This window comes from Gymnogyps californianus, chromosome 1 (genome assembly GCF_018139145.2).
Source record: "Gymnogyps californianus isolate 813 chromosome 1, ASM1813914v2, whole genome shotgun sequence".
NCBI lineage: Eukaryota > Metazoa > Chordata > Aves > Accipitriformes > Cathartidae > Gymnogyps > Gymnogyps californianus.
In genome coordinates this window covers 41461627-41470239 of record NC_059471.1, presented here as the reverse complement: position 1 = coordinate 41470239, position 8613 = coordinate 41461627, and positions in this window count along the sequence as shown.

Sequence of the window (8613 nt, the reverse complement as noted above, 5' to 3'; positions counted from 1 at the left end):
CCAAATTATCTGCTTTTAAAAATGCATGTATACATGTATTTTTTTGCTTGTGTTTTTTCTTCTAGTTTGATCTTTACAGCACTGGAAAAAACTGCAATATACCATTTATTTATGTTTTTGGCTTTGCGCAAATGTTTCTCTGCTTTTCAATAAATCCTACTTATAGCATGTAAATATCTGTGGCAAAGACCATCCCCCTGGAGTGATACAGGATGCATTGCTAAGCAACATTTTTTGAGTTTGCTTTGGTTTTGTCCTTTTGTTCTCTCTGGGAGTTCTTTTTGTCATTTGCTTTCTTACTGTATGAATGCAGAGGGAAGTTCCACGAGGGCGTCTTTCTGCAAATCGTAACACATGCAGCTATGTAAAGACTTCAGATTTCAGATAGCCCATGCAGAAGATCATGACATTTATTAACTAACATTGAATTTGATGTTCAGAAGCAGAATCCAACCAGAATGTGGGAATACAAATCCGCAGTATTTCCACTGTAGATTACCATTACTCTCTGGGTGGATGGGTCTGCAGCAGGCTCAACTCCACAGCAGAAAATGATGAACTTTCCCATTTTTTTTCCTTCCTCTGCACTTTGCGTTTTTTGTAAAAGAAATCTGAGCACATAGACTAGATGGGAGCCACAGAGCACTCCAGGAAGGTCCCTTAACTAGGTGATCAGTAGTGAGGCTTGAAGACATGCTGGAGTATGTAGTCTTTGACAAACTGTTGACACAGCCTCAGCTTGTCTGAGTCTCACCTAACTAAAGATAGAACACACATACAACAGAGCTCCTCGTATCATTGAAAAGCAAGCATAAGCCTGAAGGTCTAAATGTGTATCTCCATACTGAAAATGTCTGAAAATTATTAATGGACATATATGCTCTAAAATTGCCAACCCAAACAGCAGAAATGCAAGCACTCTTATGTCCATAGATTTGTGGCTGTGCAAACTGTTCCCAATACAGAATACTCTGCCAAAAGCTAAAAACACAAAATCAAACTTTTTGGCATTTTCCTTAAAGAAAAAAAGAAAAAAAGTTAAAAAAAAAAGGTATAAGCTGCTTCTGAAGCTGCCATTTGAGAATATGAAGCTTTTCAGCTCCTCAAATCATAACGTGTCTTTCTTCCTGCCCTGCTCTTTTATTGAGAACTGCATTTTTGTTGATGCCAGTGTTAGGTATGACACGGCAGCAGTTTCAAATGTGTTTACAACTGACCAGTAGCAGTCAGAAATGGTAAGTTTCCAGATCTTTATGACAAAATGCATCTCTACAGACAAGGAAATCTTATATTGGTATGATACCAGCAGCTCCAAGACAACCTTGACATAAATTTTCAGCAAACATATTCCTGCCATTGCTAGCTGTGCTATCCTATCAATTCAGTGTGATTATCCAGTCCAATACCAGGAATCCACATTTAATAGATGGTTCCAGCAACAATCTTCTGACACCATCAGCTAAAGCTTGTTCTCACTATCTTCTTTACCCTCATCTTTATTGCTGTCTGCAAGAGAGCTTCCCCGTTCCATGAATTGGTATGTAAGGGCAGGTATTTGCTTCATAAACTCCTGCTGTTTCTCAACTGTTTGTCGGTGCAATGGAGTATTTTCAATACGGCATGTAATTAACTATTACTGAGCAAGTAAAAACAGGAGCAAGAAGTGTTTGTTGTTGAAGCGTAGAGGGGAAAAATGTGATTTGTCAGGGTTGTTCCTTCCTACAGTTTTTAAATTGCACGATGTCTCTCCCAAAAATGAATTCATGAAAGACTATCGTATTTTTACCAGTGATCTCTACGTGTGGAAATGGAAATGCCTGGCTGCCCTTCAGAAAAATAAACTCTCTATGAACAGAAACAACCCCCCAACATTGCATATAACAGAGCAGCAGTGCAGATGATTATAGGACACTTAGGCATGGCTATAACTCATGGACATCCCTACCCACTTTAATACAAATATTCATTTGTAATGAGCTAACAAAACTAATTTTGGGCAAAAGTTACATTTTAGGAAGTAGTTACATCAAGAATTTTACTTTGAGATTTCACACCTGGGACAATTGTATTTGTGTGATCTTTTCCACCGAGCACAGAAACCATTTTTGCAAGCACTGAAGCTATTTGGTGGAGACAGTCTGAGACACTCTGGCAGTGCCTTTAACACTGAACTGTATCATTCTCTAAGGACACAGGAGGTCAAGGCATTAGGCCACTGACAACTTGACGACTGTACAACTTCACTGTGATACTATCAAATATCAGCACATATTAAATGTAAATATTCATATCGAGCTAGCAGTTAAGCTTGAAAGTATGGTTGTATAACCACCAATCAAAAATCTTGTTTTAATTATGCCGAACTTACATAGATGCTGCTCTCTTTCTCTTTTTGTTTCCTAATTTATATCCTCTCTCTTGGTATTGCCTTTGTTTCTGCTTTGTTCTTGGCCTTCCTGACTACAGCCCTTTCTTGTCAGAATACTCCCACTTCTTTTGCTACCTAGTGCTTCCTAAACGTCTATCATCTCTACAGCTAAATTGCATAAAGCATTACTTTGCTACCAAAAAAAAAAAAAAAATCTACTGCAAGGGAACACATTTTCCTATTTGATGCTCCTATGGACTGTTTCTATTTCCCCAGCTATCTCGAGATAGGAAGCCCAGCTGTTTGCTTTTTTCACTTCTTTCATTAGAGTTCACACTTTACCTCCAGATACCCTGCTAGAGCAACTGTCTTCCTACACCAAAACCCTCTGGAGATATATAAACATTAGTGATCATGTTAGAAGTACTAACATGCAGAAACTTACCCTGTATTGCGTATGCTGCCTCTCGAGTTCTGCACAGGGAGCAGTCAGTCTCATGATGCTCCTCCATCTGAAAATAAGAGAGTGGATGAAATAAGAAAGGTTCTGTGCAACTGTGGGAACACATTTGTTTTCTCCTTATAAACGTGTTTACCAGGCAAACATCCAAATCCAGCGGAGTTTTGCCTGATGAAGCACCTGTCCCTGCGGGGCCGTGGTTGCTGTCTCTTCAGGAAGAAGCTCTGGGTGCTATGCACTTCCCCCATCCCCTCCACCATTGTCCCTCATCACTGGGTGTACTATCAGCTCTGTGGTCTCTTCCTTACCTGAGAAAGCAAGGTCTTTTGATTATGCAAATGGGTTTGAAATAGCACGTTTTATTATTTTAATTACTGTTACTACTGTTACTTGATCACAAAGAAGATTACAGTCCTATCATCCTTGTCACCAAACCTTATGAGAGAGTCACTAGAATAGGAAAAGCATCATCTGACAGGCATCATCTTTCCTTTAGCTTCATTCCTGCAAGTGTTTGCAACTTTTCTTGTCAGGCAATAATGTGCTGGATGCAGTAGTGTTTTTAATTACTTCAGTCACCATTCTAATACTATCATTACTCCCATAATATGTACTCATATAAATGTAAGCTTATTGTTGAATGCAAGTGATGTCAACCTTCAAAATGGATGGTCACTTTAATTATAACAGAATTACAAAAGGAAAATTGCTTTTTAGCCAGTATTATCCTGTCAAAGATTTTATCTGTAACTAGTTAACTTGACAGCTTTACTGAAACTTTGTTATAATTAAATTCCTGTATCATGTAACTGTCTTGTTTGATTTTATTTCATATTACCATTTTTAATTCATTTAATTAACATTATAGCCTCATTAAGCAATGGTATGTTTTTAATGCAGCTCATTTGTAAAACAGATATTAAGTTACATCCTAATGGACCCATTGCACTCAAGTTCTATACAGATTGCACTCTTGCCTGACCCATGACTGAAATTAGACACAGCCTTAGATATTTAAATTCTTGCAAAATAATATGAAACTGTGACAAGCAGGAGTGGGATAACACATAAAATTTATAAGTCCTTCTTTGGCAAAGCAGGGATAGCAGAGAGTTGCAGGATGTGAAGATGTTTGTGGTCTAGACAGAAAAAAATGCAACTTCAGTTAAGGCAAATAATAACACTTTTCCTAGCAATTTGTTATTTACATATAGTTTTGTTGGTTGGTTGGTTGGTTGGTTAGTTGTTTTTCTTAAATAAAAAAGGTCTGATAAAAATTTTAACCCAGAAAATGGCAGAACTGAATTATAAAAAAAGGGAGAGGAAGACCTGTATAACTCATCACCTGTTGATGGAATGAGGTTTTGTTAATTGTTGCCACTCACTGCATCTAAGGTTGGAAACAGAAACTTCTTAGTAATGTCAAGTTGTCAATGTAAGATGACATTCAAAATGTGCCTCTCTTTTAAGTCCTTTCAAAGAGATCATTTCCTGCCATAGGTCCCATACTATTGTTTGATGAATTAACAATTATTATTTGCTGGTTTTAGTTAGGTTTTAAAAATATTTTTTACAAATTTCTTAGTGTAATTTGAATTACATTATATTAAGCACAAATAACTAAAGGCAATTATTTAAATATGCACTAGTCAAAACTGCATGATATTACAAATTATTCCCTTATTTTCTGTTATGGCAATTTTACATAATATTTTGTCACCTTAACTGAACTAAACCAAAGATTCACAGTAATAGTGGATGTTAGCTTAATTTCTTTAAATGCCTGTGATTAAATGAACAGCCTTAAGGCATCCAAATATTTTACTGTGACAGTGTATTAGGCTTTCTGGTGTCCTGAAAGCAGAGTGTATTCAATAATACCTTTTAAAAAAAAAATGTATATATAATTACTATGGCAACTGTCTAGCTTCATGCTTTCACTTTGCCTATCAAAATCTTTGCAGAAGAGATGTTGTCGATGACATGCAGTACTTAAAAATATCCTCTAGATGACACTGTTTACTGCATTTAGAAGATGTGCAGGCGTTTATAAGAAATAGCTGTAAATTGAACGAAATACATTTGACAAGTATTGTTTGAGCCTAAGCCTGCTTTCTTGACGTCAGTGGCCAAGATTTCAGCAGTTTCAGTGAAAACAAGAAAAGCTTCTATATTTATCTATAAAACTAAACAAAAATCTTGTACTTTTCTTTCAACAGAAAGGACCACTCTTTAAAATAAAATTAAAATAGTTTTCATTGCATCCTAAGCTATAAAATGTACTATAGGAATGCTTCCTAATTACTGAAACTCCTTCTTACATACACACACATACTTAATTATTCTGGATGGCTTTGTTTAAAAATGACACTGTATAAATATTAATCTTTTTTCCCAACTATTCTTTGTTCCACGATCTACATTCATTGTAGCACAGTAAATTTGAGTTCATTAGATCAGTTACTGCTATTTAGATGTAAATGTCTTCAAGGAGGATTAATTACTCTCTAATTCTGATTTTTTTAAAGTCAGGATAATGAAGATATTCTCTGACATTTCTCTGATAAAAAAACCAAAAACTCCCCTTGTGCCTCCATATCACACAGTTCACAGTAGACAAAATTTTGGAAAGTGTCTGGGTAATTTTTATGAGACTTGAGCTAGTAAATTAGGTTAGGTTGAGCTCCAGGAAGCCATTTAGTGGTTGAAATGTCCATGTTCAAGTTGTCTGTCCCCTGCAGGGGCACCTTGGTTGCCTCTGGAACGCATGGGAAGAGTGAAAAATTCCAGAGTGCTCTCCTTCAAAAATGAATGAGAGGCCAGTCTTTCCTTTAAACCAGTCAGAGAAGGAGGAACTGCAACTACCATGGTGATTTATCCACAAGCCCATGTAGAGCATGTAGCTATACACGTTGCAGCAATACTTTGAACAACTTTTCAATTTGCACCTCCCTACAGATTCTCTTAAAGAACCAGAGAGCCCTGTTTAGGAAACTGAAAGTAATTGTTAGTAGGAATGCTTTTGAATTACCTGTTATAGACCTCTTAGAAGTGGTAAATGAACCACCAAGAGCACTTGAATCACAGACTGGAAATTCCTGACAGTTCTCCAAGGAAGCGGGAGAGCCAAGAGCTTTTTTTCCCTCTGCCCTGTGCGATTCGAGCACGCACCACCCTTCCATTAGCAGAGTATCTTAATCTGCAACTCGTTGGTTATTCATGGAGGGTCAGGCTTACTGACACTACGCAGGATTTTCTTCAATGACTGTTTCATGCAGGGGACGTACACAGTTCATGGAGTAGGGAATGTAAGCCAAGACTCTCCCTCCAGCCTGATCCACCATGCTTGGGAGTCAACACACACACACACAACACACGACCTGTCCCAGTAGGACTTTAACTATTACCAAAGTGAACAGCATCGTCAGGAGACACAGTTAAGATGTTCTTCCAGAAATTAGGAGTTGTGATTTTGAGCCTATAAAAACAAAAACTGAGCAAGTGCCTTCTGGGCTAAAAGAATATTAAAACCATTTAAACACAAATTTCATGGTTGTGCTTAAAAATAAGGTAAAACAAAACGCACTATGTTTTACACAAGGCTTGATTTTGTAGGCATGCACTGTTTTATCCAGTCAGAAGAGGAAAAGCATCTTGTTTGTAGAACCTGATAGGGCTTGAGATATGCATTGCTCAGACAGGCCAAGACTAAGAGGCTTTTGAACAGCCACAAAAGTACATGTTCAGCTTCTCAGAAATTTTAACTATGTAAATTGAATTAAGCTGTGGAGAAACTTCCTCCAGTTTGATGACATTTAAGTTCATACTTTCAGGATTGCATTACGAGGCAGATACCTATATTCCGTCCATAACTTATTTTAGACAACTTAAGATCTTTTTAGATCTGTTTTTTGAGGCTTTGGTTTTTTAACCACATATCTTCTCAGTGGTCTTACAGTATTATGCAAGATCTACTTCATAACAGAAAAAGTAGTATCAGTGTTAATGAGAACAGAATTTGTGACAGCATACTTTAAATCAGAGCTGCTTTCGGCTATGTGGGAACACTGACATAATCATTTGTAATGCTAACTTCATACAATTAAAGAAAGAATGATGAAAATGAGCCTCATGTCTGTATTTTGTGGGGAGGAGCTGGGTTTTCAACATTACTTCCTCTTAATACTACTAAGACATGCAGGTCCTGATCTTGAAATGAGTTCCAAGTGCCTTAAAGCCCATGTTCAGGCAGAGCACATTTCTGATTCAAGGCCAATTTCCCCTCCCGCCCTCCCTCCCCCCATTTTTAGGCAAACTGAAACATATGAGTTTCTGAAAGAGAACCAGTTAGGTTCAACTTCTGTAGCCTGATTGGAAGCTTATATGCATTTAATTAAAAAAAAAAAACAAAAATAGAGACATTACGCTTTAGCCATAGATGTGTCACTGCCAAAGAATGCCAAGATTTGGCAAAAGCTTTAACTTTTACCTTATAGCATTTTACATTAAATGCTTCCAAGTGATGGATGGGGCTGGCTGAGGAATACCTAGATAGTTGTTCCATAGAGAAAGTATAGGGCACTGACCCATCACAGACCAAAGTGCGGTAACAAACACTTTTATCAATGGAATGGAGATTTTCACTCACATTCAAAGACTTAGATTCAAGACCAAATACTTAGTGGGGAAGAAAATTGAATGCTCACAACTCCACTGGTTCTCTCATAGTAGCATAGGTATGTGTACAGAGAAAGATTCCTGCTATACCATCTGTAAAAAATACGTATCTCTAGGGCTAGCAGAGACAGTCTCTTCATTCACTTCAATGTAATCACGTTAATAAGAATTTCATAGTTTCCGGATTAAAAAAATTCTTATTTCTGTCAGTAATGAACAGCATATTATTGTGCTGAATACAACTGGCTACTCTCATCCTATATACTGAAGTCCTCTGGCACTCACGCTATATGAAAAAAATCCTCTTCAATAAGACTCCCTACGTTTCTCAGTCAAGAATCAGCTGAACAGTCATGTAAACCAAACAATAGCTGAAGTTCACCTTTGAAATGACTGGTGTTCAGTATATGAAATTTACTAAATTTCGCAGGTGTTTTGGGGGATTGACAGCAGTGCAGCGGTGGGAAAAAAAAAGGCTTTGTAATTACTACTCCTCGCTGGTATGATAATAGCATAGGCAGGGTGGATCTGGTTTTAGAGTGACTGACATACTTTGTAATGCCTGAAAGTAAAAGACCTCCCAATTACAGCAATGAGATAAACTTATCATTTTTGTATTACACCTTCATGTGTCTTCTCCTAGCATCACATGCATTTCATCTGAGGTTTCAGTCCAAGAAAATCTGTAGGTTTCTTTTTTTATTGCACAAATTTACCGTCTTCAGTGACAAACAGTTACATAGATATATACTATACAGAAAAAGAATGTCTAAATAGGACTCTGAATAAACTTGAGTTACTGTTTTCCAAAATATCATATTTTGGAAACAAGTATCCTCTCCTCATCACAGGCCTGAGGTTTGCAAGCACGGATATAAGCTAATCAGCCAGAAGGCCTTCAGTCTATCCAAGCTTTAAAAAGATAAAGGGGAAAGACAGAGATATGAAAGGGAATCTAAGCACTGATCCCTGTAAATCCATCTGAAAATAACAACTTTCTGGCATATGTCAGAACAAACTTTGCTAGGAAAAAACTATGGCACTTCCAAGTGATTCCTAATACTGGATTTTTCTGATTCTAAGGTGTCCTCCCTCAGAGGGAGGATTT